The sequence below is a fragment of the Lepidochelys olivacea genome (assembly GCF_965140295.1).
Source record: "Lepidochelys olivacea isolate rLepOli2 genome assembly, chromosome: 3".
Classification (NCBI taxonomy): Eukaryota; Metazoa; Chordata; order Testudines; family Cheloniidae; genus Lepidochelys; species Lepidochelys olivacea.
In genome coordinates, this window is record NC_140413.1 from 196,445,788 (window position 1) to 196,459,883 (window position 14,096).

The 14,096-nt window shown below is 45.7% G+C and overlaps 1 protein-coding gene across 4 annotated transcripts in view; it reads left to right on the plus strand.

Annotated features, from left to right (window-relative positions):
• The first annotated feature begins 2,021 nt into the window (after nucleotides 1–2,021).
• The window catches only part of VPS54 (VPS54 subunit of GARP complex), an 84,772-nt gene continuing 72,697 nt past the window's right edge, over nucleotides 2,022–14,096 (plus strand). For 3 of the 4 annotated variants that reach the window (XM_084623830.1, XM_084623829.1, XM_084623832.1), the window contains exons 1-2: nucleotides 2,023–2,200; nucleotides 3,524–3,634. The gene's annotated coding sequence lies outside the window, so the exon portion shown is untranslated. Of the gene's footprint in view, nucleotides 2,201–3,523; nucleotides 3,635–14,096 lie in introns of all 4 variants that reach the window. The other variant, XR_014710927.1, reaches the window with a different exon arrangement.

The following is a 14,096-nucleotide window of genomic DNA, read 5'->3' on the forward strand; positions in this document are numbered from 1 at the left end:
TTTGTTGACAAGCTTAAAAAATTCTAATGGATTATTAGTGAAGCACAGTTTTCATTGCAAATATATATATACTTTGTTACAAAAAATGAAATATGTTACCTATCCCAATTTAGCCTCATTTTTACTGGGGGTAGACTCGCAAAGAATAATGTCCATCTTGGCTAAAAGCAGCCTCTGGCTTCAGTCCATTTGCAAACAATGGAATATAGTAGCCATTTTAATAAGGGCAAAATTTATGAGCACATCCCAGTTCTATCATGACATTACAAATAGATTAAAATAAAAAAAAATTTGAGACCCACAATTATATTAAAATATGGCAACTCTGTCTTCTAAGGAACTGTCCCCAATATAGCTTTTCAGTATAACCAAGCAGAACCATAGATGGCTCTACACATTGTTTATGTCTGTGCATCAGCTGCTTACTTGGTTTGTAACCCTGTCAGCTAAAAGAAAAGGAGTACTTGTGGCACCTTAGAGATGAACAAATTTATTTGAGTGTAAGTTTATGCTCAAATAAATTTGTTTGTCTCTAAGGTGCCACAAGTACTCCTTTTCTTTTTGTGGATACAGACTAACACAGCTGCTACTCTGAAACCTGTCAGCTAAGTATTTCACCCCACAAGCAGTCTAGACTGGCCTGATTGCATTCCTACAACCAGCTTGGTGCTGTCAGCTGTGTACCTGGCTTGGCCAGTCCTCCTTCCTTCCATCTCATGGTGTGGCAGAGCACAGGAGTGCACTACCCCAGGCATTGCTGAGGCCTGTGTGTATTTGCGTTAAGTACTTTATCTGTGCTTGTTGAGGCACTAAGGGACAGCTGCCCAGATTTTCCCAGAAGGCACTGATGCATGCAAACAGGATTAGGCAACATTGCCAATGCCAATTGTTCAAAAATCATGGGAGAAAAGGTGGGTGAGGTCATATCTTTTACTGGACAACTTCTGTAGGTGACAGGTTTCAGGGTGGTAGCCGTGTTAGTCTGTATCAGCAAAAACAACGAGGAGTCCTTGTGGCACCTTAGAGACTAACACATTTATTTGGGCATAAGCTTTCATGGGCTAGTTTATGCCCAAATAAATTTGTTAGTCGCTAAGGTGCCACGACGACTCCTTGTTTCTTCTGTAGGTGAGAGAGACAAGCTTTCGAGCTTACACAGAGCTCTTCTTTGTGTCCCTGGGGGAGTGCAGCTGACTCAGGACTTGAAGACATGCTCTGTGCAAGCTCAAAAGCTTGTCTCTTTCACCTATGAAAGTTGGTCCAATAAAATATATAACCTCACCCTCCTTGTCGCTCTAATATCTTGGGACCAACACAGTTATGACACAACATACACAAATCATGAGCCAGGCCTCCCAAAAATCATGTGAGTTTAAATATATATGTACATATATTTTTTTATGGGCCTTTGGAGTTCTGAGACTTTAGCGTACCCTCAGGTCACGTTTTCAAGACATTCTCCGCAGCCAGAGGGGCTAGAAACTTAGCTTTTGGTTTCGTTTTATAATGAAAGCTGAGATTCTCACATAGGCACTGGATTCCAGGAGCTGGGGTTTAGAGGAAATACCCCCCAGCATGGCATGACTGGTGATTAAAATTGCCAGTGTCCGCAACGCTGCAACTGGGGATGGACACAGGGGACCCCAACTTCAAGCATCTTTATCCAGGGGGAGCTGTGGGGTGAGTCCTCTTTTCTTTGTGAGCGGCTGAAGGAGTGTCCCAAAGGGTTGCAGAAAGAAACCCAGCACTTGCAGTGTGTCCAGGGCCTTCCCTGCTCTGCTCTGCCCCAGGATCGAGCCCAGCCCCACAGGGGTTGGGGCAGGGCCTGCCTGCACCCCGGAGAAGGGGGCCCCGGCTGGGCACGGTGCCCTGAGGGATGCTCGGACGCTGCTGAGGCAGGATTTGGCGGAGGCTCCTGTGTAACCCCCTGCCCAGGCCTCCGCCCCGCTGCCGCTGCCCCCGGCCCTGGCAGCCCCGCTCCCCAGCCGGCGGCTCCTCCCCGTCTCCGGCGGGGCTGCGGGAAGAGGCGGCGCCTGAGCGCGGCCTGCCCGCCGCCGGCCCGGCACAGCTCCCTGAGCCTAGCGGGGGGCGGCGCTGGGCAGACGGTGGCGGCGACGTGTCGCTGCGGAGGCGCTGGGGACGCGCTAGGCCGCGCCGGCTGTTCCGGTGCCCGCCCGAGCCGCGGCCGGGGATCCCGCAGGTACAGAACGGCGCCGGCCCCACGGAGGCCCCGCGGCGGGACGGGGAACCGGGCCTGAGCCCCGCGTTCCTGGCCTGCTCCGGCTGCACTCCCCGAAAGCGGGGCAGGCTGGACACCGTGTCCCCCCGGGCACAGGCTGTGTCTGCCCCCGCTCCCTCCGGTGCGTGGGCTGGACACCAGGTCCCTCCCCTCCACCGCCCAGGGCAGGGCACAGGCTGGACTCCATGTCCCCCCTTCCCCTCCACCGCCCAGGGCAGGACACAGGCTGGACTCCATGTCCCCCCTTCCCCTCCACCGCCCAGGACACAGGCTGGACACCGTGTCCCCCCCGGCACGGGCTGGCTCCTTAACCTTTCCTCCAGTGGAGCTGCACTTTGCCAAGGCCCAGGCCAGCCAGCTTTTCCCCTTCTTCCACTGCACCGGGAGACAAGTGCAGTGTCTCTCCTCCACCATCATAAGTCCTAGACCCCAGACACGATCCTTTTCCTCCCTTCTCACAACCAGCCCTCAGCCAGGCAGCTCCTTCTCTCCTAACCTGCCATGCAACTCCACTGGCCCAGAGGAAAGGCTGGTTCCTTCTCTTCTCCCCTCCTTCTCCTGCCAGGTACAACATGATCCCTGGGGTCGGGCTGGCTTATCAGCTTACAAAAGTTACGTTTTTCCAAAATGTCATTTTCAGGTGCTTTTGGTGTGTTTGTTTTGACTTAGTGTTTCCCAACGTGTGTGTGGTTGGCGGGGTGGAGGGAGTTGGAGTTTCACTGTTGTATTTCCCTAGCCCTCCATACACGCTGTCTTCTAGTCTGAGGATGACTTTCTGTGATTCTTTTTGGAGCCTTTCAATGCTGATCTTGATTGGCTGAGAGAGGTTATGCTTCCGGACCCTTTCAGTCTAGTAGTCACAAAGAACCAAGTTAAACTATAAGCTTGAATGTTGCACGTGATGTTATCACACATGCAGACTTTTACTAGCTACCAAGAAAACCCACTCATAAACAGTTTTGTTTCCAAGACCATGTGCTGAGTGGTTTGTTTTTGGTATGGGGGGGGAGAGGTAAAATAGAGTAAGCATTAAGGTGAAGATATAGTATGCCCATTACTTTATAAATGTTGCAAAGATTTGCATTCTGCATTGCATATGCCTTATTTGTATTTCCATGTTAAAATTTGAATATCACCTTAGAGAGAAACTGACAGTTCTGAACTATTGTGCTTTCCCCCTCCTTACCACAAGGTTGAGTTAAGCATGGAAATGTCAACTTTGATTTTGAATTTCCGGGATGTTATTCACCTTTACCTTAGTTTAATGTGGAGTTCTTCATTTAGGTCATCAACATATTTTCGTGAGTTACAAAACAGAATTTTTTTCTGTATGATGGAACTGGAAGAGATATGAAGACTGCCTTCTTGAGATATTCTTGGAGTATTGTCACTAAGGTACTGTAGAGTTAATGGCATAATTTATCAGATGTGTATTTTATAAGTAACTGCCCCCTGTGTAAAGAAATAACATGCTTATATTTGTGACAAATGCAATGGGTTTTCCTAGAGATAGTCTCTGTCCTAATAGCAATTATGGGAATAAGGAAATAGAAGCAAAAAAAGTTTGTTTCTGTAATGCGATAAGGATTTGATGGCCTATTGGAGCCATACATTTGATTTATAAATACTTATGGGCTCAGGTGGCAAAAACCAGGATTTAAAAAAAGGGGTTAACGTGATATGAGAAAATGGGGAAAACTCTTTCCTTGATACAGTAGGTCTTGCTTATGTATGGGAGATACCTATATACCATAGCATGGTGTTATCCTGCTATTATATTTTTGTAGGAAGATTGCCTTCTATCCCTTTGACTTCTCAGTTTCTTTCTACTATTGGCATCTTGCAGGGATTTCTTTCTACTTGTTGGCATTTTGTAGGTTTTTTCTGGTTTTAAATTTCAGTGAACCTAATCCTGTAATTTATTAACTTTTAGATTTAAGTGTACAGAAATTTGTATTTGTCTAGGGATCTATCCACCACCATTTGTCAGCTTTTCAGGGCTTTAAGTGTGGATGATGGTTGATCAATTGATTGATTTATTATTACTCTAGTTATATCATGGCTGAGGAAGACTATCTTAACAAGAGGCAGTCCTGTAGAGCATGAAAATGTAATGTAGACACAGGGCCTGTTCCTGTTCCCATGAAAGCCTTTGGGAGTAGGTTGCTGCCTCTAGAGAATATATGAGTAAAATGCCTAGAGCTTACTAATTTACCAGACACCTACTGCCATCTAGTCAGAGGCTGACGGGAATTATGAGAGTGGCCTCCATGGAGAAGTCTGGGGGTAATTCACTATGAGAGGCTGAGGTTCTTCCACCGCACTCTCAGCTGTTGAGAAGAGTGCTGGGATTCCTACTGAATTCTCTCCTCCTCCCCCGAGGCTCTGTCTTTTATCACCTGTATGAAGCACGTGTCTGATAAATATGAAGTCATATCCCCCACCCCTCTTTCCTTCACCTCCAGCTAAGTCTTAACAAAACACTTGCTCCTGGTAAAATTTTGCTTGTGTTCATAAAGCTGGAGAGCCGCTGATTCCTGGAGGGGTTGGGGAAGGCAGGGAGCAGAGTGACCTAGGCACTACTTGTTCTTTTTTAGGAGCACAGGGAGGGGTAGGGACTAGGACTGCACAAGCACCATTTTTCCTTTAAGAGGAACTGCACAATTGTGGAAACCACTTCTGTTATTCCTGTTGAGGCTTTGGGGGAGCAAGGCATAGTGGGTCCCTTGTAAAGAAGGGGAACTGAGAGGCAAGAGGCCTCCTTCATATCTAGCGTGGGTGGCAGCTCCAGAGGAAACTTGCAAAGAAATAGGGAGGCCCAGTATTCATTATTTGGATGATCCCAAAATTCATTAATGGGAGAGCCCCAAATTAAAGATGGTAGCATGGAGGGAGAGCTGAGAATTCATCAGTTGAGGGCAGTATGACAAGAAGAGATTCTGCCTGTGTGTGAAGTATGCATTTTTCACAGGCTCATAATTCAGTTAAATCAAAAGTGACTTTCAGCAGAACATTCAAAGGTGCTTCTTCTCATTGAGGGATATTTACCTGCCAAATTTTAACTTTCTGATCCTAGCCATTTCCATTGTAGAATATATTGTGACTTTCTTTTAAACAACTCTTTTTATAATGGGGAAAGAGTCATTTCTGTATGTGCCTCCTACTCAAAAAAAGGTGGAACCATTTTTGTTCAAATATTCCAAAATATTCACTTTCAGACAGAGACCAAGCCTAGAACATTTCAGCCTGAAAACTGGGATTTGCAGAACTTTGAGTGTCTTAAAACAGTGGGTGAGAACGGAAATGCTTATACAGTCTTCAAAAAGCAGTTGCTGCTTCTCCGAGATAAGTGTGGCACAGAATCCCTTTTTATTATAAAAAGTGTTTTAAACTTTTGGGGGCATATATTTTGAAAAAGAATATTGTAAACAGTGATGTGATATCATCTGCTTTAAACATTGTCATAATTGTATTGTTCTGAAACATGACAAGCTCATGTTCTGTTTTTTAAATTTATATAAGTACATCCATTTATTATTTTAGAAAATGGAAACCATCTGATAGTTGTTCAGTGGTTTATGTGAACAGAATTGATCCTCTCACTTGAGCGCCTAGGGGTCAGGCGTTCATATCACAAAAGCTACCATCAGAACTGACACTTATTGGTGTCCTTGTGGATGGTCAGCAGAGAAGCGAAGGATTGAATGGTCTTTTCTGCTATCTAGCTACTTACCCTTAGAGGTAACTTCCTGTCTAACCTCTCCCATAAATGGGTTGAGGCCCATTGTCGAGGCAGTGTGATGAATGCTGAAATGCTACAGAGCATGCTGTACCTGTGGGTATAAGCTCTTTTGAAAGCCTGGCCATTCTTTTTAGAAAGTTAGGGTTGGATTCCCCAGTCTGCTGTGGGCACTTTGCACTGCATAAGCCACACAAATTGGCCCTGAAATGGCTGAAGATAGTTGGTGGAGAATTCCCTTTCCACAGGGGAACTCTCTTTGGCATAAGCATGACCTCTGTGGAGCCCTAATTTGTACAAGGGTTGGGTAGGCCTCAAGCAGCTCTTAACCTGCCATGAAAATCAAGGCCTGAATATTTTAATCTTTTTGCCATGTCTGGAGTATTTTCTCATTCCCTCCTTAAAATAGCCCATTCTACAGCTACTTTCTTTAGCTGAGCTCTAGGTGAAACTCCTAATGAAGCTCATCAGTATTGCTCTTTGTTCAGCTACAGGTGTTTCTGTGAAGCGACGTGAGCTGCTCCTCTCTCACTCCTTTTCCAAGCGGACCGTGTACCATATCTGTAGTACTACCGGTCCCTATCAGCTGAGGGAGCAATATATTTTACCCAGAAATTAAACCAGGGTCTCTCGTGTAGCAGTGTGGACTACTAACCACGAGGCCTGTTCTTATAGGTTAATATAATATTTTTATGCTTCGTCACTTGTTTCAGAATAATTCCATCAGAGCTGACATTTGAAGAACTTGCTGTACAATGACCTAAATAGCTATATGTATTCAGAGTGTGTCCACTTGGCATTAATTACAGAAGTATCAAAGAGCCAACTGTCAGTGGCCCATAATTGTGTCATGTTTTTAGAGTCAAAGAAGCTATCTAGTTATGGTCTCTACATAGGGTTGCCGACCCTCCCAGTTTGGCCGGAAGTCTCCCGGAATTGGGGTCGATCTCCCGGAGGCTACTGAAGCCAATCCCAGAGAACTGAGGCTGCTGAAAGTCCAGCACTGCAGCAGGGCTAAGGCAGCTCCCTACCTGTCCGGGCTCCGCACGCCTCCCGGAAGCGGCTGGCACCATGTTCCTGCAGTCTCTCGGCTCTGTGCACTGCCCCCCACCCCGAGTGCCAACTCTGCAGCTCTCATTGTCCAGGAGCGGGGAACCTTGGCCCATGGGAGCTGCGGGGGCAGTGCCTGGAGATGGGGTAGCGCGCAGAGCGGCCAGGCTACCCCTGAGCCTAGGAGCCGCTGCCGGACATGTTGCCGCTTCTAGGAGCCACCCAAGGGAAGCACCTCCCAGCCAGAGCCTGCACCCTGAACCCCTTCCTGCATGCCAACCCCCTGCCCCAGTCCCCTCCCACAACCAAAGTCCCTCCCAGAGTCTGCACTCCAAACCTCTCCTGCACCCCAACCACCTGCCCCAGCCCTGAGCCCCCTCCCGCACCCAAACTCCCTCTTAGAGCCCGAACCCCTTCCTGCACCCCAACCCCCTGCCCCAGTCCTCTCCTTCACCAAAACTCCCTCCCAGAGCCTGCACCCCAAACCCCCTCCTGCATCTCAACCCCCTGCCCCAGCCCTGATCCCCCTCCCGCACCCAAACTCCCTCCCAGAGCCTGCACCTCAAACACCCCCCGCACGCCAACCCCCTGTCCCAGGCTCAGTCCGGAGCCCCCTCCTGCACCCAAACTCCCTCCCAGAGTCCAAACCCCCTCCTGTACTCCAACCCCCTGCCCAAGGCTCAGCCCGGAGCTTGCTCCCACACTCTGAACCCCTTGGCCCCAGCCCAGAGCCCGCACCCCAGCGTCCTGCCCAAGCCAGTGAAAGTGAGTGAGGGTGGGGGAGAGCGAGCGACTGAGAGAAGGGGGCTGGAGTGTGTGTGTGTGGGGGTGTCTCGGAGAAGGGGCCGGGCAGGGGTGTGTCCTTGGGGAAGGGGCGGGGCAAGGGTGTTTGGGTTTGTGCGATTAGACAGTTAGTAACCCTATCTTGGCACCTGAAACAAAATGGGCATGAAAAAGTCTGCCGTTAAGTACAATAGCCACATCCTGATTTCAGGTTAGTGCTGTTTGTTGTTGAGAGCTAAAATTGCAGCAGATAAGAGGAAATTTGTATGTTACAGATGTTCTCACAATTCATGTGGTATGTGCATAAACTGTGAAATTTCAGTTTGGAATAGCTTGTTTATAAGGATACTAAAATATCCCTACAATTCTTCTGGTAGCATCTGTAGATTTCTTCTGCCCTGTGTGTGGTTGTGTGTATACATATATATATATACACACACACACACACACACACATACCTGCAGAATATACAGTGAAGTTTTTATTTTAGTCTTTTCATTTTCTATTCTATCCTACTCTTATATTTTAAAGGGGTGACATCAATTTAAAAATCATATTTAACTGTTTTTACTTGCTGTTACTAAGATTATTTCAACTGAAAAATGAGAGATGTGGTTTGGGGTTTTTTGTTTGTTTATTTTCTGTTTGACAACAACTGCATAAAATTAGTTTCCTCTGAGATTGTGCTGGTTTTTCAGACAAACAAAAGGGAGAGAAAAACATTTTTTTTTTCAATTAAAAAATGGCAATAGAACTACAGAAATCGGCTGGGGCAGTTTTACCTCAAATGGTTTCTAACTCATTTCTTATATTCATAAGCAAAAAGAAAAGGAGGACTTGTGGCACCTTAGAGACTAACAAATTTATTTGAGCCTAAGCTTTTGTGAGCTACGGCTCACTTCATCGCTTGATTTCAAGTTGACATTGTCACTCACTTATTGTGAGACATAAGGAAGGTAATTTTAAAATAATATTCACTGGTGTATTTAAACTGAGCTGCCTCTGCTGCTGCTGGTCCATTTTTTATAGAAAGGCATATCAGTCCTGCACAAGGTCCTCCAAATCACCCTGCACTGCAGCACTGCTTTTATCCAAGTGAAAGCCCATAGCATTAGTTTCAGTTATCCAAAATAGAGCATATTTGATAAATATTTGACTATAATATTAATTCACCTGATTCCAGCAGAAGCTTAATTACAAAATTGCCAATATACCATTTGAGGTGTGTATGATCTGCTAATTAGAACGTGGTTATAGGCACATAGGCAAGCACATAAATCTGATGCATTCATTTAGAGAAGCCGAGAGGCTAAGTGGATGAGACTTTGGGGCTACTGTGTTAGAAACCTTGATTCTATTCCTAGTTTTGACCTTGTGCAGTTTGTACATCCTGATCTACCCTTAAAAGTTAGGTCAACATAGCTACAGTGCTTAGGGGTTTGAAAAATTTTCACCGTGAGTGCTGCAGCTATGTTGACGTCGCCTCCAGCCTAGATGCATTTGGAAGAATGCTTCCGTTGACCTAGCTGCCATCCCTTGGGGAGGTGGAATTCCTACAGCGAAGGTTCTGGAACCATAGCTGTGCTGTTGTAGCACATGTAGTGTAGACATCTCCTCTCTTGTTTCATTTATAAAAGAAGTTGGGGAAATGATACTTGGCTGCTTCTTAGGGTATGTCCTTACTGCAGCATTAACTTGGGCTCTTACTTGGGTGTTATCCATAATGCCCCTCCAATCCACACACACACAACCCTCTCCCCTGAATTTGGTAGTGCTTTAAAACTGGGCTAACTGATGGTCTAGGCTAGAATTTGGGTGCCACTTTCACTCGGGGTGGTAAGCTGCCCACCTTGCAGTGAGGACACAGGCTAAGTCACTTGAGTGCCCATAGTCCTCCAGTGCCTTCCCATGATTCCCCCTACCTCCACCCCATCCTTCCATCTTCCTGGAAGGACAGACAAGTTCTCCCACAATTCACTGGGAAAGTCTGACTGGCTCAGCGTACTACAACACAATAAAACATGGGGTATGCCACCAGAAGTCCTAGCACACACGGGTGAGTGTAACATCAGTGAGGACTTTGTGGTGTGGCTTCTCACACTCACTGGGCTAGCCCAAGTGCTGATTACCTGAGTTAACTCTGCAGTGAAGACCTACCCTTAGTTTAGGCCTATGAGACTTAGGTCACTGTTAAGGGATGTGAAGCTCATAAAAATATTAATACTTGTCAGCAAAAGAAGTGAGATTTCAATCTCCTGGCTTGTAGAGTGGGGAGGCTGGTACAGGCACCACCATGAGGCTTGGGATAGTGTACAGTGCAGTTGGTACACACATAAAATCTGGCTGGATTATAATCTCTGTCTGGAGATTATAAAGGCACCTCTCTGACTCCAGGTCTAAGTGTGACACTAAGCACCCCTGAATTCACACCTTACACATTATTGTAATAATCTTTCTACAAAATATGCCTTGTGTGGGGTCATTTGAAAACTAATAACTTACTGAACATTAATATTCATGTGTGATGGATGTACGCAGTGGGTATTAGGAGTTATAGATACATGCTAGACTTACGGCTAAAGTGTGTTTAAACTAGGCATGTCGGGGGAGTTGTTAAACAAATCAATCCTAAACTTACATGTAAGCAGTAAACGACCATCAAGACAGCATGGGGAAGAGATGGCAGGAAACAGAAAATTTCAGCAAACAGCCATTGGGGAAGAAAGAGCATGGAGCTTCGTTCACCACGAGACTCCATCTCGTTCTCCTGATAGGTTGAATAAATTTTACTCAGAAGAATCATTTCAAAGGTTTACTGCGGGTCTGAACCTCAAGTGATAAGCAATTGAATCAACTGATTGTATTGTATAAGAGTGCAGAGAGTGAGATCTTTTCTGAAAGCTAATGACACATTGGTGATTAATATCACTATGAAATGTAGGTATCAACACGAAATGAGGAACTATGGATATTTAATGATACTATGTTTTAAAGTCTGTGGCAAAACAGGGAGAAACAAGTTCCCTCCCTGCCAGGAAGAAGGTCGCTATTTACCTTCCTCCTATGTAAATTAAGCATGGTGGAATCCAAACAGTTCAAGCCCCATTTAGGTACAGGGGGCTGGGAAGCCCACAGGAAGAGACAAACTGCATGAGGCCATCCTGCCTCTTAAAGCAACATCATTGAACTTTGGAAGATATAAGCAAAGACAAAAGCTGTCTTTGGCATTGATCACAAGACAGATACAAGGGAACAGAACTCTTACAAGCTGAGAAATATGGGCCCATCAACCAAGGGGGGTTGAAGTCTCTGGGAACTGCATATAGGTGAGGAAAAAAATCTCAAACAAAGCCTATACTTGGCTAGATTAAGTTTTAGACTTTTTAGAAGCGTGTTTTGTGTTGGTTTGTTTTACCTGTAATTCTATCTTCGTTCTTGATACTTGAACTCACTTAATCCTATATAGTGATAATAAATTTCTTGTATTTTTACTGTCAACCAACTCAGTGCTGTCTTTAAAGGGAAGGGTGTATTCACCCCAGTTAAATTAATAAGCTGGTAGGTTTTGTGTCTTTAGAGGAACAAAAAAAAAGATAGTTTCTCTGAACTATCCAGGAGAGGGCCTGGACATTACAGAGCACACGGTTTAGAGAAAAATTCAGAACTGGGAGTATGTTGCTGTCACCCTGCAAGTTGTAACCCAGGTTGGTGGAAGCCAGAGTGGGGCTGTAGGATGAGACACAGGCTGTTGAACCAGGGCTGTCTACATGCTGGTAGGTTGGCAATGAGCATCCTAGGCTGGGAGCTATAACAACAAAGAGTTGTGAGTCACACAGAGTTGCAGAGCAAGTGGTAACACAACCCCTTACTGACCTGGATTGGACCCCAACTGCTGTCACATTAATTCCCTGCCAAATTTGAACTTCCTAGTCTAAAATCCTGGAGTGTTAAAACTATTCAAAAAATGGTCAGAAACAATTTTCATTTTGGCCAAATGACTGATTTTTCCCTAACCTCATTCTCCCAAACAGCTTAACCATTTTTGCTAAAACTTAGAGCATGGAAAATTTCAGGCAAAGAGTTAGTCTGTTATAAGCAACTGAAAACAAGACTTGTAATGGGAAGTGTAATACAGTCTTAATATAGATGTTGCTACGCACTCCATCTATAATAGTTTTTGTATTATGAAATTAGAAAGATGTTATGTTAACCAGACTTTGTATGATAATGCAGTGACTAATTTAGACACTGCCTAGCCAGAAGGCTAAATCTACCAGCACAGCAATAGATAAGGGGGCCATGAGTGAGGTCACAGGACATCCTGTGGGAAGCTCAACTCCTTGCCATCAGCTGGTGAGAAACAGGAAGATTCTGGAATTTCTACCAGGGTGCTGTCTCTGGACTCTGTTAGAGGTTCCTCCGTTTGTTTGTGTCTCTGGCTAGTCGGTGTCCTTACATATTTGTAGCTGCTACCCCACCCTCACCCTAAACTTTCCCAAATTTCTAGGGTAAGACAAAGCTTTTTCTCTCTCTTCCTTCTCCAGTTCTTCTTGGCTGCTGCAAGGAAGAAGGGGTGGTCTATTTTCTACCTTTCCTCTTGCCTTTATTTTTTTGGGTCCTGTTCTTTAATGCAGTGGTTTTCAACCTGTGGTCCATGAACACCTCAGGGTCTGTAGACTATGCCTAAGGGGTCTGTGAAAGATGACTATGAAAATAAAGTTTCAGATCTCAGAAAAGGCATTCTGTTTTTCTGATCAATCAAAAGTGTGTGAATACTCCCACCTACAGGTCAAAACCCAGAAGTATTGTTGTTACCATAGAAGCTCACAGTTACTGCCCTTTCTCATGCTGTGTCAAATGCTGTGCTAAGCACATGCAACATTTATAGTTGAATTCTGTTCAGTCAGTTTTCAGTCTAAGACTTCTATGGTAGGGGTCTGCGGACCACAGGTTCAATTTCCAGAGGGGTCTGCACCTCCATTCAGAATTTTTTATGGCCCTGCAAATGAAAAAAGGTTGAAAACCATTGCTCTAATGAATATCTCTAGTGCATACCTTTTCTATTAATAGCTTTGGTAAGCTGCTGCAGCAGCATGAAACTAACATAATTTTTGACAGTTCCATTTCTGCCCATGGAACTCCAAATAGCAATAGTGATACTGATCAGAGTCTCGCTGTTTTCACCTATTGCTGCTTGACAGAGCTGTGAGTGGCAGCAGAGGCCCTGGAGCTGTCTTTCTTCAGACACAGGAAGAGAACACTGAATCAATTTACACTGGTTCCATAGGCGCCGACTTCTGCTCGCGCTGGTGTGCTCGATCCCACTCTGCCCCCGGCCCCACTCCTACTCCGCCCCTGCCCCGCCCCCCAAACCCCTTCCACAAAGTCTCTGCCCCCTCCCTGCCCCAATTCCGACGACTCCTCCAAATCCCCACCCCACCTCTTCCCCGCCTCCTCCCCTGAGCATGCCACGTTCCCACTCCTCCCCCTCCCTCCCGGAGCGTGCTACACTGCCAAACAGCTGTTCGGTGGCGGCAAGTGCTGGAGGTAGGTGGAGGAGCAGGGACGTGGCACGCTCAGGGGAGGAGGGGGAGTGGAGGTGAGGTGGGGTGGGAAGGGGAACTTGGGTGCCAGTGGGTGCAGAGCACCCACTGATTTTTCCCCGTGGGTGCTCCAGTCCCAGAGCACCCATAGAGTCAGCGTCTATGACTGGTTCATGTTTGGAAAGTTATCGTTTTCTACCGGAAAGGCTAGGAACGTATTCTTTTAAATAAAATCTGAGATTCTGTCCAGGGTGGATGGAGTTTTCAAGTCGTATATAGGATATGTGAGAATTGTGCCAAGGATTTAACCTTTTTTTCTTGGTTTTAACTTAAACAAACTAGAGATACTCTGTTAACTGAAAAGCAACAGAGCAGCTTGTAAAGTGCCAGGATGTGTCTTGGTCCCTCCACAGCGATCTCAGTCTGTGAACTGTATACTTCAACTTGTTGAAGGACCCAGGACCCAGTTTAGTGAATTCTGGTTAACTGTAAAAAAAGTGAACTGCAGTTGTGCTTCTCTTTTTGTGATACTTCTGTAATTTCATCAGTAGGGCAATTGCACTTTATTTGAATGGCCTGAGACTGCTGGAAAAGTGGGTTGCATTTTTATTCCACTTCTAAACCTGTATTTTCGGTCTAATCCATGTAATGATTTGTCATACTGAAGCTTGGTTATACAAATTGTCAGCCAAAATGCGATTAAGTTTTTTTTTTTAGACATATTATTACTCTAATCCAGTAC